This window comes from Aulonocara sp. 'chitande type north' Nkhata Bay, linkage group LG11 (genome assembly GCF_057382095.1).
Source record: "Aulonocara sp. 'chitande type north' Nkhata Bay isolate Kocher_YH1m ecotype deep benthic linkage group LG11, A_spYH_male_GT1.1, whole genome shotgun sequence".
Lineage (NCBI taxonomy): Eukaryota > Metazoa > Chordata > Actinopteri > Cichliformes > Cichlidae > Aulonocara > Aulonocara sp. 'chitande type north' Nkhata Bay.
In genome coordinates, this window is record NC_141354.1 from 23,634,060 (window position 1) to 23,659,943 (window position 25,884).

At 39.0% G+C, this 25,884-nt stretch overlaps 1 long non-coding RNA gene across 1 annotated transcript; it reads right to left on the reverse strand.

The window, feature by feature from the left end:
* Positions 1–465: 465 nt before the first annotated feature.
* Positions 466–25,883, reverse strand: LOC147318979 (uncharacterized). Its single transcript, XR_015131516.1, has 3 exons — positions 25,716–25,883; positions 3,203–3,254; positions 466–2,953 (listed from the first exon to the last, which is right to left on the reverse strand). It is a non-coding gene; the product is annotated as an uncharacterized LOC147318979 (long non-coding RNA).
* Position 25,884: the final 1 nt, after the last annotated feature.

Consider the following 25,884-nt stretch of genomic DNA (forward strand, 5'->3'; position numbering starts at 1 on the left):
TCAAAGGAAATGGTTAACTCATACGCATTTTCATCTCCAAAAGAAATGCAAACTTATCCAACTTTCTGCAGCCCTAACACCAGCAGCTATAGTGAACCTTTGCAAGGCTTTGGTAATGGTGAGTAAGCTGGACATCATAAGTATGAACACAGAATCAAGTGAAATCTATCAAATGGCTTAGTGTGTAAATTAATTTCAGGGTTTCTGCCTAAACCTTGAAGAGAGTATAATGCCATTGATGTCAAGTTTCATTCATTTAGTAAAAAAATATGAAAAAAAATATGGTCAGGCAGAGAAAGGGAAAGAGAAGGAGAGAAAACAGAAAATATTAACCACCAGAGATTAAAAAAAGAGAAAGACACTCAGTTTTTATGCTGTAATTGCTTGAAATAACTTTCAATTGCATATTTTATTAATGATGTATGTGGAAACATCCATACCATAACATCCATAAAATTAAGGGTCTATAAGGACTACCACTGTAAATCTTTCTCATTAAGAAATCATACAGTAAGTAAATTTTACTTGGTAACAAGCCAGATAATAATCATCTCTCACTGCACATCAAATCCATGTACAAGCAGAAAAACATACCATCCTCTCATTGGGTTGATAAGATTGGTCGCAGACTTTATTTGGCAAGTTAATTATGCTGGAAAAACTTTAAAGTTTGTTTCTGGTTTGATTCACACCCCAAACTGTCCTTGAAAGACTGCTGTGAGCCAGGATGACAATAACAAAGTAATGTGTGCTGATAAGGAGCAGCAAAGAAATGAAAGCCTGAAGGTCAGTCCTGGTTGTGCTGGGAGCTCCCAGAGCGCTGAGGATTCTGCTGACATCCACCGTCTTTGTTCTGCGTAATTGGCTAAAAGACTGAGCAACTATATTTACACATCCCCCGAAGAACATTAATTACAGACTGAGAGAGAGAAAGAAGTAGCATCACTTTACTGGTAGTTGTGCATATGAATGCTAAATAAGGGATGGTAGATGCAGATGGCTTATATAAGCTTTACAATTATGGATGTTCGCTTATGCTAAAATGTTTCTGAACTAAATTTGAACATATCACCTTTCACAGATGATAGGTGATATCTTCTGTACGATCACGTCTTTTTTGTTTTTGGAAATAATGGTAGCAAACACATCATAACAGCAAAATGTTCATTAACTGTATGCTCAGTTTTTTTCCACTTTATTTGCTCATAGCAGCAAAGTCTTCTGTTATGTTTAGAAACTTGGGAACATTATTTCAAAGAAACATTGTTCTTGGGATGTTAATCCTGGTCTTTGCTGAGTTCTGCTGTTAGTATTCACACAATCAACCCTATTCAGCTCCAGGAGATTTTCGTGCACCCCCTCCAAATGCAATTGGCAGAAATTATTTGTAAGAATGTAAATGCCTTTCTTTCAGGATGTCCAGAACTTTGTCAACATCCACTAGGTGGATTGGATTGTAGCGCTAAAATTAGTTATTATTTTTAACTGGATCTGGGTTTTGTTTTGTTTTTTTTACTTTTTGGTCAGGCAGAATTTTCAAAAGATTTGCAAGATCATAGTGTGTAAGAAATACTTGTGAGAGAACCACATGGTTTTCCCAAACAGCAGACATGAACAAAGACAGCTGAATAATCATTCCAGTTTTAGTTCTTTGAAGTCCATTTGAAGGGTGCACATGTATTTGGTGCATTGTATTGTAAGTCCCTGATTATACTCTGTTGCAGATATAGACACTGGCAGCTAGAGACATCACAGCTGAGCAGTTATTCCTGGTATACTCCTTTGAAGTCCAAAGCTTGGGGCGCACATGTGGTTAATGGGTTGTGATGTACAGTCAAAAACAATAAGCAGGCATGTGGACATCTGCATGGACCGTGGTGCTCACTGTCTGATGATGAAATTTAGGTCACTTGGACCCAATTTTTCAATTTAATTAATTAAATTTTATTTATATAGTGCCAAAGGGACCCTAGTGGACCCTAATACATGTGCAGGGGCTGAAGCTATAAAGATGCCTCTAGGGTATTTGCCCACACCCAGCTTTGCTGACTGTCTACATGTTGCAGTTGTTTACTTTCACCAGTGGGCAGTGAAATTATAATTTTTTTCATGCTTCTGCCTTTTCTGCTTGACTCAGCTGTCTCTCCCTTTCCTGTTCTAGCCAAGTTTTCAACCAGTCAGTGTTCAACCAATGTGCAGCATCATTAGCATCACACTGTTTTTTGGAGGATTCCATAAAATCATGGGTTTCATACATATTTGCATAGGTTCTACATAGGCATATAGCTAAAACGCCTATTATTCTGACAGCTATGGGCATATTTTAGGTGTGAGGACAACTGAAACCCAATTTAGGATTCTAGGTGTTAACACAAAGATTTCCCCACCTTTACCTGCCTCCCAGCTCACACTGTACCTAGTCCAAATGCCTGTCTGCGATAGAATTTGACCTAAGCGGCTAAAGAATGGCAGAAGACTGATGCTGTCCAGTGTAGCGAGTGATTTATTCACCATTTTTATGACCAAATAATATTTAAAAAAATAAATAAGAAACTCAACTCCATAGTTCACTCAGTAGAAATAAAAATAACTGAACTTAAATCAACAGAAATTAAGGTCACAGCTACACTGACCTGGTCCTTTCTCCTCAAACACCTGCGTTCATCTACTTAAATAGTCCACTTAACCAAACAAGCTCAGCACTGGACTTTTCCATTCCGTAGGTAAGACAAACATTTCCTTACTCAATCCTATACTGCTACTCTTTCCTAGCAATAAAAACTCTAAGGTGTAGTCAATACATATCACAACACTAAATCCATTTCTCTACAAACACACTCTAAAATCAACTTTATTAAATTACAAGGATTCTCCCCCTTCTTCACCTGGTGACCTCAGACTAACCAGGAAACTATAAATACAGGAAGTGAAGCTCTATTTCCTCCTTTTGATCCTGGAACAGAGGTAGGTAATGTGAGTTCAAACTAGACAAATTAACAGTTGAAATAAATAACATGTTAACTTAACAAACTTTTCAGAATTGATTTAAATCAAGATGTTACATTACATAGTCTGTGAAAGTGGAAAACATAAACAAACCCGGGATAGTACATGTTTGCCTGCTACAGAATACATATGAGATATGGCTGAATCAAAACAAGAATGTTAACTAAGAATATGGACAAATGGTGTTCTCACCCACTTTGTCACACTTTCCCTTTTGGTAGTGGCAGCTGATCTATGATTGGCAGCTCCTAAAGAGGCAGAGGCAAAGAAATACTAGCAAAAACCAGGCTTGATGCACCGTTTCAAATTATTCATTTCATATTTAGTGGTGACTTGAACAAAATTCCATTAGGGATTAAAATTTTAGTGACCATCAAGTTATGTATGGTTAACATACACTGAGTGTGACACATGTAACCAAAACAAGAAAAGAACATTACATTGCATTCAAATGGGACAAGATGATATAATATAAAAAAAAGTATCCAAAAAAAATTTATTTACAAGATTTTTTTATGATAAAGATGTTAATAATCACTGTATGTGTGATGATGTTCATTCAAGGTTTTGTAGAGATTGGCCCAAGCCATCAAGGAGGAGATAGGGCACATATAGACATGTATGCATACATATGTTACATATAGACATGTATGCATACATATGTTACATATAGACATGTATGCATACATATGTTACATATAGGCATGTATGCATACATATGTATAGACATGTATGCATACATATGTTACATATAGGCATGTATGCATACATATGTTACATATAGACATGTATGCATACATATGTTACATATAGGCATGTATGCATACATATGTTACATATAGACATGTATGCATACATATGTTACATATAGGCATGTATGCATACATATGTTACATATAGGCATGTATGCATACATATGTTACAATCACTATAGTAAGATTATTAACAATTATTGTCTGAACTGGTGAGTATTTTTCATTTAAAGAAAGAAAAGCATGGCACTGAGTTTTTATGTTTTTAATGGCTAAGATGTCTTTTGCTCTTCTGCCAAAATGATAATAAATTCAGCAAAGGTTTGATTTCCCAGCTGGCTCTACTGATACTGGTTCATTCATCTAATTGTTTAAATCTAGCCATGATTCACAGGGATAGACAGGCAGTTTATTTAGTCACTTATTAAGTATTTTTAAAGATGCCTGCCCTTCCCTAAACCTTATTGCCAATCCCATCTGCCTCAGGTTTACTTTCTTTCTAGGCTTAATAAGAAAATGTGTTTTAAGCAAACCACCCTCTAGTGAACTAAATCATACAGACACACCCTTACATGTGTTTGTACAGAGCTCGGTCACATGCGAAACGCTCAAACTGAGACCTCACCTTTTCCTGCTGTTCACAGTTTGTATCCTGCTTTTTTTTTCTTTTTTTTTTGAGTAAAAAAAAAAATCCTGTATTTGTGGCCCTTTGCTCTGTGACACCGAGGCTGAAAACGATATGCTGTTGTGGAAGGAACTGTGTGCGTTTTCAGTAATGGGGATGGCTGTCTGGGACCTTGTTAACCACTTCCTGTTATTGTGTGTCGCAGGAAGTGGATGGTCACTACACTACAGAAGTTCGATAGCATACTTTCAATTTTTCTCTGCTGTGCTTGTGTTCATAATTTGTAACAGATAAACACAGATTGCAACAAATTCAGGAAATAGAAAAAAAAAACTCAGAGGAAAAGGGCCAACCCCCCCCCCCCCCCCCCCCCCACACACACACACACACACACAAAACATGCACACTTTCTTTGTACATAGTAACTCCAGCTTAGTTATTATGTGCAGTCTGAGCCAATTTGCCAAAATACCCCACTCAGCAAACAGTGGACTAATCATTTATGCATCAGAAACACTGCAAATCAGTAAAGCACTTTTGAGCACAACCCACAGCAGCTTTAATCATCACAGTTAATTTTAGTATGATGCATTTACAGATGATGCTTCAGAGGTTAGTTTCAAAAGGCAGTTGATTAAGTATGGTGCTGTGCAGTGGTGCACAATACAGGGACTTGACCAGAGAGCAAGGAAAATATCAAGAGAATTATGATAAAAGGCTGCAGGGATGTAACAATCTGGATCATCAAGCTTTATTTCTCTGATATTTCACCCTGGAATTGTGATGAAACACTACACAGAAGGGTTGATAATAGAACACTTTGCAAGGTTTGATATTGTTTGAAACACAGAGACACCTGTGACTTGTAAATCTGACTTAAAAGGGCAATGTTAGGATGAAAAAAAAAATATTTGCTGCTATGGGGAAAGAAAAATCAATTCTGTAAAAGTGTTCTATGCTACAGTAGGATCCTAATCGCCTATGTTATGGCTCTCCTGCCACAGAGAATGATATACCTGAGCAGGTAAGGAATAATTGGGATTTTCCCTGCCTTTAGAAATCATTTGTGAAACTGGGAAAGAGGAAAGGGGTAATTACAGGAGCTGCACATAACCATGAACAAAAGAGTACAAGTGATAAATTAAATCTTACAAGCACTGTTGCATTTGTCTGATGTGTCAAATTACATCATGCTATGCTTAATGTGTGACCAGTATGGCTTATTTATTTATTTATTTATTTATTTTACCAGGAGTAGTGATGCAACTCAATGCAACAGCCACTCATTCCCCATGGAACATGTTTTTGTGCCTCTTGTGTATTTGGCATAAATTAACAAATGCTGTTGGGTTGTAAACTATCAATTGGCTAGAAACAACATTTTCACTCTTGTTTGTTTATTTATTTAATGATTTTCTAAAGAAAGGGTACCTTAAAAACCAGCTGAAGGAGACAGGGAAAAACAGAAATGTAGGGAAAGAAGAAAACAGTTTCTGCTAAGGAGGATAGGGAGTTGGCTGATGTAATTGAGAGAGAATGAGATGGTATCAGTGCTGGGGTCATCATAAATAAACACAGGGAGGGCACTGAGGACAGCAAAGTGTGTGAAGAAGAAATACGCCTGCCTTGTGCATGTCTGTGAGAAAGCCTTCTCCTGTACGCCTTTAAGTGTACGTGTTGTCCATGTGTGTGTGTGTAAGGCTCATCTTAGTGATGGGGGAGGGGAAGCCTTCTCTTTTAAGCCCTGGGACTGACTGACTGGTGCTCTCCTCTCTAAAGAGCTGTTTGTGTTTGTGCTGCATGGAATAGAGACTTTGCTCTCTGGGAATACCCATGAGACTGTCACCTACGCAAAACACCATCACACACACAGCGTTGTCCTCTTTTAGACTCACGCATGTCTCCCAAATGCATTTCCGCAAGCGCCACGCACTCGTGAGCACACTTCTCAGTAACACATCATTCACGTCAGCAGTGAAGAGCTGGGACTCAATATAAAGTGACAGCTGAAGGGGTGATCGTGAGAGACACTCTTCTTGAATATAGAGAGCAGATGCGATCGTGAAGAATTTGCAGAATTATTAGCATTTTTCACACCATGAAGTGGAGTTGACATCCTCCCAATATAAACAGTGTCAGGTAATTTGTCACACGTACTTGTCACTGAATTAACTTTTAGACACGCCTGTGTAAGATGTAATTTGGTTTAAAGCAGGCGATGATTGCACCTACAAAACAGACACAAGTGTGACTTGATAGAAAACATTAAGTTTTTCTGGATTGGGATGGGTGGAGCAGGGCTCTGAATAAGTGGATTTAGTAACTGTTCCCTTCCCCCATTTGAGAAAAAGGCTGAAGTCTGTACTGGAGATAATGCAGATGATTTTGCTTAAATGGCCTCAAACACGCTTCAGTACTTCCTGTGTATTAAAAATGCTTGAGAGGAGAATAAATACAAAGCTGTTGCTGGTTTATTTATCATACCTCACATAGCACCTATTTCCTTTTTTAAATACACAAAATGACGTGCTAATCTCATTCCAACAGCAATCTTTCTCGATTGGTGCTAGTAACATTTTTGTTAATGTTTAACAATCCAAATCAGAATGAATGCAGTCAGCACACCTATCAATCACAGCAGTCTAAGGAGTGATGGTTTGAAAGCTGCGACCCAATCACAGCCATTCATTATTAAGTGGCAGATTTAACTGCAAACTATGTCAGCCCTTTTGACACTTTTGACGTACAATGACAATTTTTCCCAGCAATGACTGAAACGTAGCGCAACACCAGTAACACAGAGCTAAACTCCCTTCTAGCTGAGAAAGGAGCTAGCAGGCAGCATAAGGCCATGTGGAGTTAAGATTCATCTTTTGTGAATCTTAACTTATTCCATGTCTAAAAACAATGCTTACTTTCAAGATTCAATCATCAACCACATTTTAAAAAAAAAGAAAACATCTCTGAATCATTGTAACAAAAAATTCACCTGGCTCTGACTTTTTGCACTACATTTTAGTGACTAGCCTGATCAGCTGCTCAGTCCATTGAGCATCTTGGCAAGTAAACAAAAAATGGCTGGTTGTTCAGTCCAGCAAAGCAGTGATATCACATGTGTCTGGCCACACCTCGCAATTACACCAATTGCCCTTAGAATTATTTGCCAGTGCAATGACAAAGGCATGAACCCTCAGCAGCTCTCTATAAATGTATCAGGAGACATGGCCAACACACCACTGGGAAATAAACGTAGGGTTTTACAACCGAGTGGACATATATTTTATTTGGAATATGATTCTGGGATTCCATGGAGTCTTAAGATAAACACATTATGGAAATTTTGGGTGGTGCAGATGTGGTAGGTGAGGCAGGTTAAGTAAGAGTGAATACAAAAACAAATGCATTTATTTCTTTAGGTAGTCTGCCTGAAGCTAATATGAAGCCCAAGTCCCTGGGAAGCGTCTAATAGTCAAGGGGATCCATCTAAAAGCCAGCTCAAGTGATTTTCCACCAGAGAAAATCTTTTGGGTGTGAAGAACTCACCACCTGTAGGAAAAATACTTGCTGACACATCACGTTCACTTTTGAATATTTCTGATTTGACTCTGTAAATTTAAAAAAACAAACAAAAAAACCTATACAGATGGCTACAACATGAAGTCCTGCACATATGCCATAAACACACAAAAGTACCGCAGACGGAGACAGACATCTGCTTTGAAAGCAAGCATGTTGTGGCTAGTGTACCTGGAAACAGCGTCTGGAGAGCCCAGGGACTGAATGAGGCCTTTTGAGATGTGGGTGGTGAGGGGTAGGTCTATTGTTAAGGACAGCTGGGCTTCTTGTTTCTTGGTTACTCTCTGGGGGCAACAGGCACCCAATATGAGGAGATAGGGTTTCTAGCAACTCCCTCGCTGCTCTCCTCACATCTGTAGCTACACTGACTGTCTATCCTTCTTTCCAACAGTACTTACAGACTCTCAGGTATGACAAAACCTTTTGTTGTATTTAAGTCTGGACATGCACTAACATGTAGCAAGAAACTTTATTTTTGGAATATAATAGTAAAGAACCTGTATTGTACAGGACTCTGTAAAATAATATTAGACTGAAGAAGTTAGTTGTTGTTGTTGTTCCTTAGGTATAAACAGAGCTGGGCGTAGCTTTGATAAAGGAGGAAATTTAAATAGAAAAAAGTCTTCATTTGTTTCAGTATCATCCATTAGCATTTAGTGGAAAGGTAATTCATGTGACTATATGGAGGTAATCAGCTTTTTTGTAGTATTTCGTAAATGGCTTTTCAAACAAAGCACAACGTACCGAGGTAATTGAGCACATCTTGTCCACTTCCACCCCCCCACTCCTCCACCTCTCTCCTTTTTCCCACACTTGCCTCCTTCCTACTCTGCCTGAGGGAGAACCATGAGTGGGTGAAGCGAGCCACTTCTTACACAGTGTTCTCCTTCTGTCACCATCCTTGTTGCAGGAGAGGGGAATGGAATAAAGCTCCCAAACTGGGCTATTAAAGGCTATTTTTGTCTCTGCATGCCTGTTTCTGTGGGCTCATGCTCCAAATATAGATCTGGCACAAGTGACGCTAATGAAACATGTCCCCCTTTTCACTGGTTTAAATCTACTTATGTAATCCCTTCCTCGGATCAACAGGAGCTGGCCATACCTTACCATCTGGGCCTGATCCTGCAGTTGTCTCTTCCTGTTATTACTCTCTTACCAACTCAGTCCTGCCCTGTGTTTTACTTTTTCTTTTTTCTTTTTTTTTTTTTACCCTTGGAGGTCAGGTGCATGAGGGTAAAAGTGGGGGTATGGGTGAAAGGAGCAATGTGTTTCCATTTGGTTGATGACACAGTTCCAAGAAAAGCACTCTGGGTGTGACCTACGAGTATCCTGCCGTTCCAGTGCACAGTTACGGGAGGGAGGTGACAGATCTGTAGATGACTTTGTGTCAGATATAAACACAAATAGAGCAGAGCTCTTTCTGACACATGCCATGCACACTGTGTTAAAAATAAATAAATAAACAAGTCACACAGTTCTGTTCACTTGTTGTTCTCAACCAGGGGTGTCAAAGATAAGGCCCTGGGGCCAGAATCTGGCCCACTGGACAACTTGGGAAAATGTGACGGAGGGCATAAATGTTAGACTTAATTGTACTTTTAAAAGTTTTACAGCTTTTCCTATTATTAAAGACAACCCGTATGGCAATTTATAGAACACACTCAAAACCTCAAGAATCATGAAGCAATCATTTTGAGTAAATAACAGCTGAAATATGAAATGAAATATATAAAAGAAAGGTTTATTTATTCAAATAATTAATCTTTTTCTAAGTGTTTAGTATAAACTGAATGTATATTGGCCATTCCATTCTATTAAATCTTATATTTTCCATTGTACTTTTGTAACAAAATAACATGGAAAATTTACATGTAGGAAAATCACTTAAAATTGTGGTCAACAGTGGTCAACAGAAAAAGACAGTATGTGCTGAAATCACCAGTAATCAGTTATGTCACCTCAGATGCAGCTTATTTGTCTGACCTCTTTTTGCAATGAAATTATGGTTTGAGGTCTGAATTAAAAAAATACAAAAAGGCGAGGCAGATTTTAACAATCTCTGGTTGTGATGTTTTATAGTGGGGAGGATTTTGAATGAAGCTGTAAAACAAAAGAAAGAGTTATGTTGACATGAATGATAGGATCACAGTATTCCGAACAGACACTGGATCAATTTTGGCAAACTTGGTGATTTATAACAATAAAGCACCATTCTCTTTTATTCAATAGCTAAATGTGAGTGCGCGTGGCAGCATTCCCCTGTCTCTTTGCTGAATAGAGGTACTATGGGTCAGTGGAGCAGCTGGTGACTGGGAGGAAGAACTTAACCAGGCTTCCTTTGTGGATCAGCTGTCTCTGGCAGAGCTTTGTCATTCTAAATTGGGTCCTTTACATCCAGGGCCTGGGGAGGTTTTGACATGTAAATGGAGGACTGAGAGCCCCAAAGCCCCATGATTACTCACTAAAATGCTACAGGGGCCAAAAATGGTTCCCTGAGATGTGCCACTGGAGGGGTAGAGGGGGAGATGTTCTATCTTCAGTCTGTGTTCTTACCACAGACTGAAGCGTGCCTCAGAGTCAGGAATTATGGTAATGATCTGGACACCAAACACCCTTAAGAGAGTTATTCACCCCTGATACAGGGATACACTGTGTGAGCATGCAACATGTAAACTCTGTAAAAACCCAGTGGGACAATATAGTTGGTGCAATGAATAAACCTGACTATGACACTTTGTTTATCCCCTGAGAAGACTGACAAGTAGTAGTAATGGAGAAAAGAAACGTTTCCAGTCACATTAAAGCCAGTTTGCAACATGAGATTGCTGTTGGTTTTTATATTTAGCTAAAAGTATGCACAACAACCACAACAACAATAGAGAACTTGATTTAAGCTGAGGTTCTGGAGTTTGTATGTAACACATATGTGGACAGTTCACTGTTGGCAGCATTTTATTGCATGTCATTGGATCTATCCACTTTATAGTCTTTTGTGCTTAACCTGCTCAGGTGTGGTCCATCCCTAACCAGTTTAGCTCCACCCATCAATTTCCTAGAAGAAAGGTGAAGAAATGCCCTGCAGCAATCACGCTAAATATTACACAAGATCCAAACGCTTCAGCTTTTTCTGAGAAACAAAGTGTACAATCAAAAAATATTTATTCTCAAAGTGCTGACTTTAAGCAATTACAGTTTCCACCAGATTTCGTTAGATAAGTGCAAGGTGAAACGTTCATTTTAATGGAGTCTAGTCAAATAAAATGTACTTGATTTGTATGGATTCAGTTTATACCAAGCATATTTTGAATTATTTGAATAAAAAAACTTTGATTTTATATATTTTACTTGCATTTTAATTACTATTATTATTATTATTATTATTATTATTATTATTATTATTATTGCTTTATATGCAAGAGGACCAAGTAATATTTTTATGACCATAGGACTGAAATTGTTTGGTATTGTCGTATTTTGTAAACTGAGAGGCTAAAAATGGGTGGATATAAAAATCAATAAATGTCCTTCTTAACATCAAAATTACAACAAATGTAAACCAAAGAAGTAAAAAATATTAGTAAGGATAAGCTGGAGGAGGTGGCTGGGGAGAGGGAGGTCTGGGCCTCTTTGCTTAGGCTGCTGCCCCCGCGACCTGGCCCCGGATAAAGCGGATGAAGATGGATGGATGGATGGATATTAGTAAGCTTCCAAAAAGCTAAAATTAACAAATCACCATATATTTAATTAGTTTGTAAACAATGAATTTAAATAAAAAATAAAGAGAAAATATACTTTTTGGATATTTGTCAGAGTTAAATGTTTCAGATCCTCTAAATAAATTTTAACATTAGACAAAGATAACCTGAGCAAATACAAAATATAGTTTTTAAATGCTGATTTCACTTATTAAGAGAAAAAAGCAACCCAAACCAAATCTTTCCTTATGTGAAAAAACAATTTCTGCTTAAATCTAATAACTGGTTGTGTCACCCTTGGCAGCAAGAACTGCAATCAACCATTTGCGATAACTGGCAGTGAGTCTTTCACAACGCTGTGGAGGAGATTTGGACCACTCTTCTTTGCAAAATTGTTTTAATTTAGCCACACGGTAGAGTATTCCAGCACGGACAGCTTATTTAAAATCATGCAAGCGAATCTCACTGCGATTTGTCCTGACTTTGACTAGGCTACTCCACAACATTCTTTTTTTCTTATTTGTTCGCTTTTTGAGCCATTCACAGGTGGACTTGCTGGTGTGGTTCAGATCATTCCTGCATAACCCAGTTTGCTTCAGGGCACAAACTGATGGTCAGGCCAACAGGTAAGGAGCAGAATTCATGTTCCTGTCAATTATGGCAAGTCGTCCAGATCCTGACCATCACACATTTTGGTCAGCAGTGGTTTTCACCTTGAAATTCTCTTCTTGTTGGTATTTTGTTTTGGTAGTTCTTTCTTATTGTTGAATTATAAACTCTGACCTTAACTGAGGCTTGAGTCGTCAGTGCACTGATGAAGTAATTTGAGTAGGCGGTCCACTCCTGGGAAGGTTCAACACTGTCCTAAGTGTTCTCCATTTGTGAATATTCGCTCTCATTGTGGCTCATGTATTGCCCAAAGCCTTAGAAATGGCTTGTACCCCTTTCCAGACTGATTGATGTCAGTGATTTTGATGAATGTGTTTTTGAGTTTCTTTACATTGTGGCATTATGTGTTGCTTTTTGAGATCTTTTAGCCTACTTCACTTTGTCAGACAGGTTCTATTTAAGTGATTCAACAGCTCTGGCATTAATGTTGCCTAGGTGTGGCTAATGAAATGTTGTTAATCTCTGTTAACTCATGAGTAAGTATGAGGGGCAATTACTTTTTCTCCCTCAATAAACGGAATCATCATTTGAAAACAAATTTTGTATTTAGTTGTGTTATATCCGGTTAATTGGGTTATCTAGTATTAGGATATATTTGATGATCTGAACCACTGAAGCGTGAGAAATCTGAAAAAACAAAAAACAAAAAGAAATCTGGAAAGCGGCAAGGACTTTTTCATGACACTGTACAATAAAAAAGTGCATGAAAACCATCTAACAGAAGCCTAAACTTTAATCATTTCAGCAACTCTATAAAATGAAGCTGACAGCCGAACAGCAACGCCCCAGTTAGGTGGTTATTACGTCTGTGTGCCACATGTGTGCATGTGCACAGGCTGCAAAGTGCCCAACACTTCCAACTCACTCACTTGCAGAAGAAGCTGTGCATGCGTTTAAATAGATTTGCAACACTGCTTTAACCGAAAGAGCAAATAAAAACAACTTGGTACTTTTGAACATGCGCCAGAGCTTCAAACATATTGCATTTACACAAACAAAATACACCGTGGCCTGAATAATGCACATCACACATCTGGAGCACGTCTGTCTCGTATTAGAAAGAGAGAAAACCAACAGCACAGAGCTGCTGAGTGGCAAAAGCAGCAGACATACAGGAAGTGAAATTTGCTCAATATACTGTAGCCTGGGGCAGTTCGAGGCATAATTGCTGACACTCCTAGCTTGGGCCATTCTGTGCTGCTGTGGTCAGGGAAACCCTTCTGTTATTGACAGCTGCCTGATGCACGACACACAAAAAGGACATGACACGATGCATGTAAACGTGGATTTATCCTTGTCCTCTATGCTTGCACAGCTTATTATAGAAGGAATCTAGCAGTATAATAAACTAGGAATTCCTGCCTGCTGTGGCAGTGCTTCTTTCCAGGCTGCCCTACTTTCCGCCTGTGGCTGTTGACTTGGATTATTTGTTCTGAATGGCCACGTAGCATAGTTTTTTTCTTTAGTTTTCTGTTAATGAAGAAATATGGTAGCTTGGCAATTGGAGCAAAGAATACTTATTCCTATTGCAGTGGATCTGCAATTAATATTTTCCCTCAGCGTCATCACAGTTGTGAGGTCAGGACTGTGTGTATAAAGAAATGTTTTTCACAGTCCTTAGAGAAGACTGTGATAATGAGCTTGAATTATCAGCAGTCCAAACAGCTTAAGTTGCAGAATGTGTTTTAGAGCTGTAAAGCACTTGATATTATGTTTACATTTAATACCTATCAAACAGTATCTGATCCGATGCATCTTTGCAGTACGCTGACGCAGTAAGAGAGAGAGGGGGGGGGGCACGGGAGTATGGGGGGTAAGGAGATGAACAGAACAGCAGATAATGACCTCAGCTTCCATCTGCTGGGCACCGCAGGGCGGAGACACCTTCAACCTGCCATCAGTCGGTCGCCACGGCAATCTGCCGCTCCCCATCGTCCCAGTGACATCTGCTTTTGGGTGACTGAAAGATGAATGCAGTACCAACCGCATGGGCACAGAACAGACGTCACACGGACCTCTAGACGCGCACACTAACACTGCGGCACAGATGGCCACAGACACACTACTGTGGAGATTACAATCCAGGCATTCTCCACTGCCTCTAACCTCTCAGTAAAGTGGATGTAAAATAATCACAGATTTGTACCACTGTTAGCTGTGACTATGTTTTGGGTCTCTTCCTAAAGAGATGGCATAGACTACTACTGGCTGGCATTTCAAAAACCCTGCCTCAGTGCCGTTTATTTTGGCTATCTAATATCCAACCTCCTGTTACACTGCTCACACATGACATAAGCTTCTACTGTTTTATGAAATCAGCATAGTGTTTATGCCTGTTTGAAATCATGACTCTGTTTGTTTTTAAGAGTATGGGGATTAAATGTCTTTGTTTACTAGTACTATGTATCTATGGCAATATCGTTTCGCTTGACTAGAGTCCCCAGCTACAGCTGTCACAGTTATTTAGTGCCTCTGCGGTAACCTTGGAAACACCCATCCTGCGTACAAGTGTTTTCACAAAGTGAGATCCTGATAAACAGGTGACGAGCTGTGAATATGGTGATTACATACAAAGCAGTCGGGGAAAAAGTAACAAAACCACCTTATGTGCTGAGTTCACTTTGAGGAGAAGGACAGCTGAAGAGAGCGAGAAAAGAGGGAGAGAGAGCTGGGGGGTGGGGGGATTAAGGGGTGGGGCGGCAGTGACAGGGGAACAGTGGAGCAGAGAAAGCAAAGGGAAAAAAAGGGGAATTCAGGTCAGTGTTGTGGATTATACATGCTGGGCTGGACATTTTGATCTATCTCTGGTTTGTAGAGAGAATGAAACACTGGGTGAGAAAGGCCAATTGAGTGATAGATGGATAAAAAAGAAAAAGCGGGAGAGTGAGAGCACGAGAGAGGAGCTGCAAAGTGACATGATCAATTGTAATTGGCTTTCATAATTTCTCAGGGAGCAGGACTGAAACTTTGTCGCAATCATCTCATGAGACAGCCAGTTAGATTTAAAGGGGGAGCTGACAGGTTATGCTTGGCTTGAAATATTACTCAATTCCCAGATAGATAAATGTGATCCCAAATGAAACTGCTCTTTGAAATCAAGGAGGTTAAGCTGAAAGGGGTATTTTTGAGAATCAGAAGTTGAAAAAGTAAACTCAGCCTTAGATGCAGAAGAGCACCAAGCGTTAGCAGAAACAGGCTAATTTCACTGGGTTGACTTGCAGGGATGACTGAATGTGTACTGTAGTTGGGTTAAACAGAGCTATTTAGAATCAATAAAAGCCATTTTTTTGGTTGGCAGAAAAATAAAATATCTGTCAGACCAGAGTCAGAGGTATCCAAATGTGAAAGTGTGTCAACAGTTTGTTTACTGGGTCAAGAAGAATCTAGGTCATCCTGGACACAGATGTTTGTTTTTCTGTGATCCTGCTTGATGACCCTAAGTTGACCACAGAAATATCTGAGTCTAGTAAATAAACAAGCTACAGCCCAAAATAATTGAACAAACTATCTTAATTTTAAATATGAAGATTGTTTTCAGTGAATATCCATAGATGTTAGAAAATACCGTTTTTCCTTGAGATGCTCTACCAGGCCTTTACTGAAGCCACCTTCAGCTGCTGCCTGTTTGTGAGTGTTTCTGAAGTGAGTTTTGTCCAGAATAACTCTAAAGCATGCTCTACTGGGCTGAGATCAAGTGGCAGACTTGGCTACTGAAGAATATCCTATTTCTTTGGTTTAAGAAAGTAGTGGGTTGCTTTAGCAGTATTCTTTGGGTCATTATTAACCTTCTCTGAACTTTTTTTCAACATTTGCTTTTCAGTCCCATACACTTCAGAGTTCTTCCTCTTACTCATATCTGCAGTCATAATATCGTCAGTAAACACTAGTGACTTAGATCTACTTGTGTTTTCTGACTGTACCTACATGGACATCTTCACCTTTCTGCACTCCTTCCTGACTTCTTTTGGCTGCTCACTAAAGGATTCCCCACAGCGGATCATTTGCCTACATCTCACCCTATCCCGAGGATCCCCTTCTGTCACACCAACCCTCTGCATGTCCTCCTTCCCTACTTCTCTGTGATCTTTTTCTTTTCCTTCTGCCTGGCACTTCCATTGTTTAATCATCTCAACCAACTTTGTGTCCAATCCACTAAACTCTGCTTGTCTCTCTGAAATATAAAAATGTGTCATTGTCCAAAAAGTTACAAACCTAACTCTAAAAATCACATCTTACCCATCTGACATTTAAAGGGCTATCACCTCTGTTTTCAAGCTGAATCATGTTAATTTAATGTGGGTGGATAAGTGAGAGTGTCCTATTAAAATTCAAGTTAGAGTTTTATATTCTCACATTGTGCTCCTTGTCTCATTGCCATTAGATCTGGCGTCTCAGCAGGCAGGCATGTCCAGCCTACAGTTCAGATAATTTGTTTTTATAAGCCCACCTGTAACATGACTTTGCCCATATCTAATAACATTAATCAAACATATCCTATTGCAACCTTTTTAAATAACTCATTTTAATAATTAGTTCACCTTTTTTCATATTTTTCTGTGCCATTCTCTTTTTAGCTTTTCTTTAACCACGATGTGGCAATGGAACTCAAACTCTTTATTCGGCTGAAAGAAACAGCTAATGCTTTCAAGTCTTGAAGATTAGCTGACCTGACCTCATGATGAAACACTATCTGGTTTTTGATTAGCCATGTAAAATGTCACTTCCATACATTAGCTTCAGTTACCAGAGGCCAGTGAACTTGCACAACGGATGAACTAAACCTTTTCAGCTGCATAAAAGCGATCCATGGTATTCTAAATTGATCCACTGGTTAGTGTTCGTCTACACTCTTTGTTCCTATTACAAAATTTCAGTATGATCTTCAAATTATATCTTGAATGTTACTTCATGTGACTTTTGAAGAGATGAAAAAAGATCCTTTTATAAATACCTCTTCTTCTTCTGGCTACTCCGTTTACGTCTCCCTATAGCAGATTGTCTGCCTCAGTCTCACACTACCCCTGCTGTCACACAAACTCTGCATGTCTTCCTTCACTATATCCTTAAACCTTCTCTCTGGTCCTTTACCATTCATAGTCCCTACATTCAAAGTCTCTACTCTCACCTTCAGGCTTCTAGCTGTCCTTCCCTCTCACTGACTGTGAATATGCCTTCCCCCTCTACTCTTTTTTTGTCTTCATCAAACAGTACCTTAGTGTCCAGCACCCAGCAGGGGCACGAGAAGTACACTGGATTGTGGCTCCCACTATTAATTGGTTACATTTTAATTACTTCAACTTCAGAAATGAACTTTATTTCAACCTCAAACAATTTATGCCCCATTTGGCACGAGTTTTGTTTAGATCAAGGGTGCTGATAGTGCCAACCAGGGGACCTTGCTAATATTATGTGAAGCCTGCATGACAAGAAAATAAAGAGAATAAAGAGAAAAACTACAAAAAAAACCAATAGAACTAAATAGAAATTTTTACAGTAGTGCTTACACTTGTTTGGCTTGTATTTGTTTTTTCATAGAAACAAAAACATTGTTACTCTACAGCTGACTTCTGGAACTCTTGCTATCCTGTTTCTTGCACTACAGTCTTCAAATTCAACATCACACTAAGAAGATTCCACCCTCTTCCCCCAGCCATGTGTGGCAGCCCACAAAACACACACACACACACACACACACACACACACACACACACACACACACACACACACACACACACACAAAATCACATGTTCCCTAGTACACACATCATAGGCACCTACTCACACGTGCCTCCTTGCTCACTACATGAACACACACACATTCAGATCCTGCTGTGCCTGTAAAGTCAGCATAGCTCTCAGAAATTCCTCTAACACCTCCTACCCCATGCACACATACACATTTGAACACGCATGCACGCACTTGTGTGAACCCACACAATTAATGTGAAATCACATCCATCTTCCACCCCGCTGCCCCTCCCCTGTTCTCCATTACAAATAGCTGAGGATTGCATTCTCTCCCTCTAGCTTTGCCTGATGTTGTTTTTACATGTCTTGTTGTGTGCAATACTCTCCCTTATGTAAGACAAAATTACCCAACATGAGTGTTATTCTCAGTGGGGGTGATTGCACTGGTGCATTCCAAACTCAATGAGTGATGGAAGGAGATTGAGAGAGAGGTGAGAGAGAAATAATTTTTCCTTAATGATTATCTTCATTGCAGCCCTGCTGCACTCAGTGGTCTACAATGAAGATAAGGGAGGGAAACTGGAGGGATAGAGGTATCCTGCAAAAGCCATGAGTCAAAATTAAACTCACAAGCACCTGCTGAGCTACCACAACCCCCTAGAGTCAACAATGTTAAGTGGATTACTTCTTTGCAGATTTAACCCTTACTTTAGCATGAGTACTGAGGAGTTTTGATAAACACTGACCAAAAGATAAGCAGGCACTGTGTGCAGTTCAGATCCTGTTTGCTCTTTAAAGAATCACATGTGCTAAAAGAGGGATCTGAGAGTCAGTAATATAAGTTCTGGGGGGTTTTTGTTTCAGATTTTTCTTCATGTACAGTACTGTGCAAAAGTTTTGAATCTCTCCTAATTTTTTATTTTTTTTTGCTGCTAGGAAAATGGAAAATATATAGAAATACAGTACAGAAATACCTTTGAGTTTGAAAGTCAATATTTGGTATGGTCACCTTTGCTCTTCAGCACAGCGTTAGATCTCTTAGTCAAGCTTTATTGTCATTTCTTTAGGTAGACTTCAGAAATGGATCTCTGGGCTTCTTGAAGGACGTTCAAAGCTCTGCTTTATATGTTGGCTGTCTTTTATTCTTTTCTCTGTCAGGATGATCCCACACTGCTTCAATAATGTAAAGGTTCAGACATCAGAGAGGCCAGTACATGACTGATAGTGTTCCATTGTATGTTTCTTTTCCAACCGGGCATGTTTTTACAGCATTGGTAGAGTGTTTTGTGTTGAAAACACTTTCCAGATATCATTGTTTTGTGGCTCAAAATCTGATAGTATTTTTTCTGTGTTCATGATTCAGTTTAACAAAATCCACAAATCAGCTGTCTGAAATGCCGCCCCAAACCATGACACAGCCTCCACCGTGTTTTACAGATGGTTGAAGACATTCATTGTTGTACCTCTCTTTTTACTTCCTTCATACATGTTGTTAACAAATTGAACCCAATAATTCATATTTGTAATAATGTTCTAGTCTTGTGTCAGATCTTTCTTGATTTTTTTCCCAATTTCTTAAGAACATTACTTGTGGATAACTGTTTGGACCCATCATTCCTTCCTTTGTCCTCCACTTGTCCTGTTTCCCCATATTTCCAATGTCACACTGAAAACCATGGTAAGCTATACCATGTGTCCAGCTAATAGGTATGGGAATCAGTTTGCAAACTGTGTCATCTTTGGCATTTGTTGTTTCTTGAAATTGAAAATGTCTTTTTCCGATAGGCTGATAGTAACAAAATCTTACTATCAATTTTTCAACTTGGTTCTTTTCAAATTTTTCTGGTATCTGTAGACACATCCCCGGTTCATTCCTTGTTTTGGTGCCTTTTTATACTTGAAAAATTAAATGGTGAGTGTTAACTTGCTTAACAAACAAACAAACAAACAAAGCATTCATCTGAAAAAGGAATGTTTTGAAAAAACAGCCAATGTCCAGAGAGAAATCCTGAAAGAAAGCCCAGAGAACTACTGTTGTAAACCATTATAAAAATTAGAAGAAAGTCTCATTCCTTGGAACCAAAATATAAAGAAACAAGATGTGGTTCATGTCTTTTCTACAGTATTAAATCTAAAACAGTCTCTCGGTGAGAATTGATGAACCTTTGCTCTGTGCACATCAGCGCTGAATCCAAACTTGTTATCAAACAGGTCATAATTCACATAGACCCAGCCACTTTGGTTCTGGTTGGGTCATGTTCCTTCATTCTTTTAAACATGTGATCCAAAGTGATATGTCCTCCTATCAAGTCGTTCATTGTCCTTGCACTCCTTCACGAAGACTTCTCACAGACTAAGCAGGGGGCTTAGATACTGACAGAGACAGATCCTCTATTGATAAGGACACCGAAATAGAACACTTCATTGTATAACACTGTAGCTTCTTTGTGGGCACTGGCATGCCCACATGAGGTATGGGACAGGAATAGAGAGAGACATTTGACTGATACTGGGTTATTGTTGGCAAACTAAAATGTATGTGGAATTGGGAGCGTTGCACGGTTATGAAATACTCTGAAAAAATCTAAACATGTTGAAAGAGGTGTTCAAGTGTTAACCCTATGAGTTACACACCATACAAATATTTGTACATCAAATCTGAAAGCTGCACTAATGAGTAGCTTCAGAAAGACATAAACTGGTCACACAAAGAACTTTAAAATTTGCTTTGGTCAGTTAGAAAATGCCTTCCTCTGAAAACAACAATATTAAGATGTTTCATTAATATAGGAATTAGCAAGGACATATCTCAGGTAAGTCATGTTTAAATGGTAAATGGTGTCAAACTTTGAACTTGATAGCATCAGAAGTATCAGCAGCGAGTTGCACCTCTCTTTACTGTGACGGATATTCACAGCTAAGTGGTGTAAGCAAGTCGAGCAGTCTTCAGTGCGTGAAGAGGTTGAAATAACTGAATAACTGAGTTAGTGATAAAAGGACTGCTTGTTCGGCTCAGTCTAGCATCTGACTTGACATGACATGTGGTCTAGGAGTGCTAATGTGCAGGGTCACAAGGCATCAGGGCGTATCTCCTTCTAGAGTATGATCTGTTATCAGACTGACTTTTTTAATGTTACTGGTGATTTGACTGCCACATTGATTATTTTAGGAAGCAAAATTCCATTTGACAGTTAGAGATTAAAGTAAAATCAATTATTTTGTATTTTGAGAAAAACGTTACACAACTGAATTGTTGTTACATAATGACATATGTTACATAATGACAATTCATGATTGTTTGGTCATTTATATGGTGTATTGTTAATGATGTATACACATTTTCCCTTTCTTAAAATACGAAATACTGAACATCATTTCAAATTAAGACAGAAAAATTAAAGACAAGAATCTCCCGTGGATCATGTTGGCTTTGACACATTGATCTTGTCACCGTTCCCTCGCTGAAAAAGTCTTAACTGCACATACATAATAGCAGTGCTGGTCAAAGGCCACAATCCTTAGTTCCCAGGCTTGTTTGCACTTTACACACATTATTTATAATGGGATACAGAACTTGATGAATGAGCCTCCATGATTTTGCTCTCAATCTCTCTCTGTTGGGCAGGCATGTTCTGCTAAAGGGGGGCTCAGAGAAGAAAAAAGAGGAGAGTGTGCTTTTTAAATTAATCAATCCTCATTTCCCCCTCTCGTCTTAAGCAGACGGACCTCTCCTGGAGGGGGGTCTGTAGCAGTAACAGGGGGAAAAAAGCACAAAACTGTCATCTGTTTTCAGGTGGCAGAGGCCCAGCTTTAGCTGTGCATTGGCCAGGAGAGTGAAGAGATGGACAGGAAGAGTGTAATAAGGAGGAGTAGGGGGTCATAAGGATTGAGAAGAGAGGAAGGATAGAGTAGAAAAAAGGAAAAAGGGTGAGAGGCAGGTGGTGAAAGTAAGCAGGAAGAGAAGCAATAGGCAGGAGAGAATACTAGGCCCCATACTAGGAGTTGGGTCGGGATAATAGCCGAGGATCATGAGATATGCTGGTCTCCATACATGTACAAAGGCAGCTCACAGACGACAGTGCAGTGGCATACCGGGCACTGATCCAGTCTCATCCCCCCATGGGAAGAGTCTCTCGTTCCCTCTGTTGGAGTGTCTCTCTCCCTTTCTCTCTCACAAATCACTTAATTCCTATTTCTCTTTCTCTCCATTTCACTCCCTCTCATCTCTCTATTGTCATCGTTGGTCCCATGTTATCCAATAAACTCTCACTCTCAATGCTTTTCCTCACTGGTGCTCATAATCAAATTAGATGTGCTCCAAGTAGCAGGAGGAGAGACCAGTAGAGACGCCACAGACAACGCCCTTTAACTGACATTTATTTTCTCAATAACTTGTGGTTTTGGCAAAGAGAATGGTAGGTGTTACACTCCCATAGAGATGCATCCGCACACATGTGTATTAAATAGGTTTAAGATAATGACAACAAACTCAGCGTGAGTTTCCCCTCAAGGTCTACGAGCTGCATTTCTCAGAGAAATTACAGGTCACTTTCGGTGTGTTTACAACCACACATCCTTTTTGTCACATGTGGTTGTCACTATAACTGTAGATGATTGTGTGTGTGTGTGTGTGTGTGTGTGTGTGTGTGTGTGTGTGTGTGTGCGTGTGTGTGTGTGTGTGTGTGTGTACATATATGTGCTAACCTCTCAGATCTCAAACTGACAACAACACCAGTTCACACGAAAATACAATATTACACAAATATGATATATGTATATATAAAAATAAATAATACTTTTGTAACATTATCAGTGGTTACCTGAATTGCTGACTTACAGGAAATTAGAAGTCAACAACTGTGATAAAAAATACATTTTAATGATTCAAAACTTTGCTTTTTATTGCTTTGTATTCACTGTATTCTGGACTAGATTTGAGTCCCCCGTGATTCTTTAAAGAGTAAACAGGATCTGAACTGCACACAGTGCCTGCTTTTCTTAGTTTTTATATTGTTGTTTTAAATAGAATACATTTGGTTTTGGTTTGGTTTTATGATCATAAGTGGTTTGATTTTTCTAGTTCCTTTACATTCTTTTTTCCTCTTTACCTTTGCTTTCTGACCAGTATCTATTTAAAGCTGTTTTGTGTGTGTTTATGTGTGTTTTTGTGCATGCGCTGCTCTGCTGCAGTACAGCACCGATCATTATTATCCATGCTACCCACATGCCTAACCCCTAGAAGCCACAGCCACTGTTTATCCAGCCCACCAAGCACATGAGCAGCCATAATGACACTAATTGCCCAAGAGCTCACTCTTCCTCTGAGTGGTTTTGAACTGCATTGTGCCTTAAGAACCATCTGTGTTCCCATCCTAAATCGATTTGTCTTTAAAATTCCAAAACTACAAGAGGACAGGGAAAGGCACCACTCTTATTCATAAATAATGTGTGTTTGGCATGAGGGGTGTGGGCTACTGTTTCTGTGTCTGCTTGAGCTGGGAGTTGGCCCTCTCTTGCCCACTGGAGGTCTGGGAGAGTAGAGCAGCTTGTGACATCTGACCCTGCTGCTATGCAGCTTACAGAGAGGAGTGGTGGGGAAACCTGCCAAAACAAACTGATGTTTGACTTTGGTGGAATATTTCTCATCATTCTTTTCTCGTGGATAATTCACTTTATTTGCACAACAGGGAAATGGTTGTTTTCATTATGATGATATTAGTCATTTTTTTGAGTCACTTAATTGAAACACAAATAATCTTCAGCAAAAAAAGCAAGCAGTCTTTTATTTATGATTTCATGGAATCAGATAATTGTGCTTTTTATAACTAATGTAATCAATTACAGATAATTATACAATTAAGGCAGAAATTAACACATACTTTCATCCTGGATTTAACTGCTGAATTTTCCCAGCTGCCTGGTTAATCATCTGGTTTTTAAACATCAGAAAATTGTAAAATTCTCATTACAAGATCATAGTCCAACAGTTAGCATAAATGATCCTAAGGAAGTCTAACATTTCCTTCATAATGATTCCTTAAGACCTGAATATATTTAGCCAACAAAATGTTTTGGCAATAAGTTGCCTTTGTTGTGTTTGTTGTTAGCGTAATTCAAACCATAGCTACTAACCTCATGCTCTAACAAGACAACATAACCACATAATAGGAGACAACAGCTGTCCCGATGAAGTTTAAAATAAACTACATCACTTCTTCTTCTTCTTCTTCTTCTTTTGGTTGCTACCTTTAGGGGTTGCCACAGCAGATAATCTGTCTCCAACTGACCCTATCCCTATAGCCTCCTCCTCTGTCACACCAACCCTCTGCATGTCCTCCTTCGCTACACCTATGAACCTCCTTTGAGATCCTACTTTTTTCTTCCTGCCTGCCAGTTCCATTTTCAACATCCATTATCCAATATATCCACCATCCCTCCTCTGCACACGTCCAAACCATCTCAGTCTTGCCTCTCTAAGTTTGTCTCCAAGCTGCTTAGTTTGAGCATGTTCGTCTGATATACTTATTTCTAATCCTCTCCCATCCTGGTCACTCCCAATGAAAATCTTATCCTATTTTACACCTAAAGTTCAGTTCTCATAAATAAACATATCTCATCTGTCTGTGCGCAAATAACCTTGAGTGTCAAAAACAGTGCTATATGTTTCAATACATCTATTTTATTGGGAGTTAGGTCAACAAGTTTCGCTCTAACTTAAGCTTCTTCCTTTTGGCTTCTCTCGCTGTTTGAAAAAGGTATACACACTGATAGTGTTGCATTTATAGAGAGTGACTTTGGATGTTGTGACACACATGACCACTAAGCATTGCAAATACAACATTGCATGGCACTCTCTTGTCATTTGCATCAAAGAAAGTCTACATCAGACTGTGGGGGTGGTGGGTGCGGCCTTATCCTCAGATATGTTTTGCAAATAGGTAGATTGAGAGAGGTGGAATTAGCTTTGAATGGCTCTCTTGTATTTTAATGTTTCAAAGACACGAGGAAAGCACAGTAGTTCTTCCTGCAGGAGGTTAATGTGTGTCTCTGCTCACTTGTCAGATGTAATTGAAGGGAACAGCTTATGAAAATGAGGTGGCAGGGACGAGGTCTTTAATTAGATCATGGACAGAAATGAATTAGAATCACCACTCTCATTACCCACAGCAAAACTGGAGCAGCACAACAGTGAATACAAAAAACTTTAATATCTTCGAGGCTGTGTTAGGGTGTAAACTGGGTTTTAAGTGGGACTAGTGCTTTGTCTCATTGTGCCACACTTGCCAAACAATAATACATGAGGACATTGAATTTCTGTGTTAGTAAATGTAAGGCTTATTTCCTTCCAGATCATTATTTATTAATAGTATTATTATACTTGTGAAAGGTCAAGCTTTAGCCTGCTTAGGGGATGAATAATGCAACATAGAAAACTGAGGACATCTAGTGGTGAGTCGGACAAATATGATAATTAGAATAAAGTTCTTCTCCACATATTTTGACTTTCAAATTAGAATAATAGCTATATATTTTTTTTGCTTTATTTTAATTAGTAATCACTACTAAGCATGATAATATCTCATCACAGTAGTGGAGAAAATCTGTCAATTTATACAAAGAAAAAAAAGATTAAGAAGGCTTTAATAATCCAAAATCATTTTCCTGATGATTTTTAATTTCTAGTTTCAAAAAAGCTGCACTGACCTTGAAATGCTTTACATTCGCCCCAGTGTGTAGACTCGGGCATAAAAATTCGACCGTAGTTTAATCTGTAAGGCAGAGTTTCTCCGCAGTTCAGCTCTCCCATTGGTTAATCCTGTGTGAGCGGCGCCCAAGGTTTGCCTGAGCAAACAAAAGAAAGGAAAATTTACTT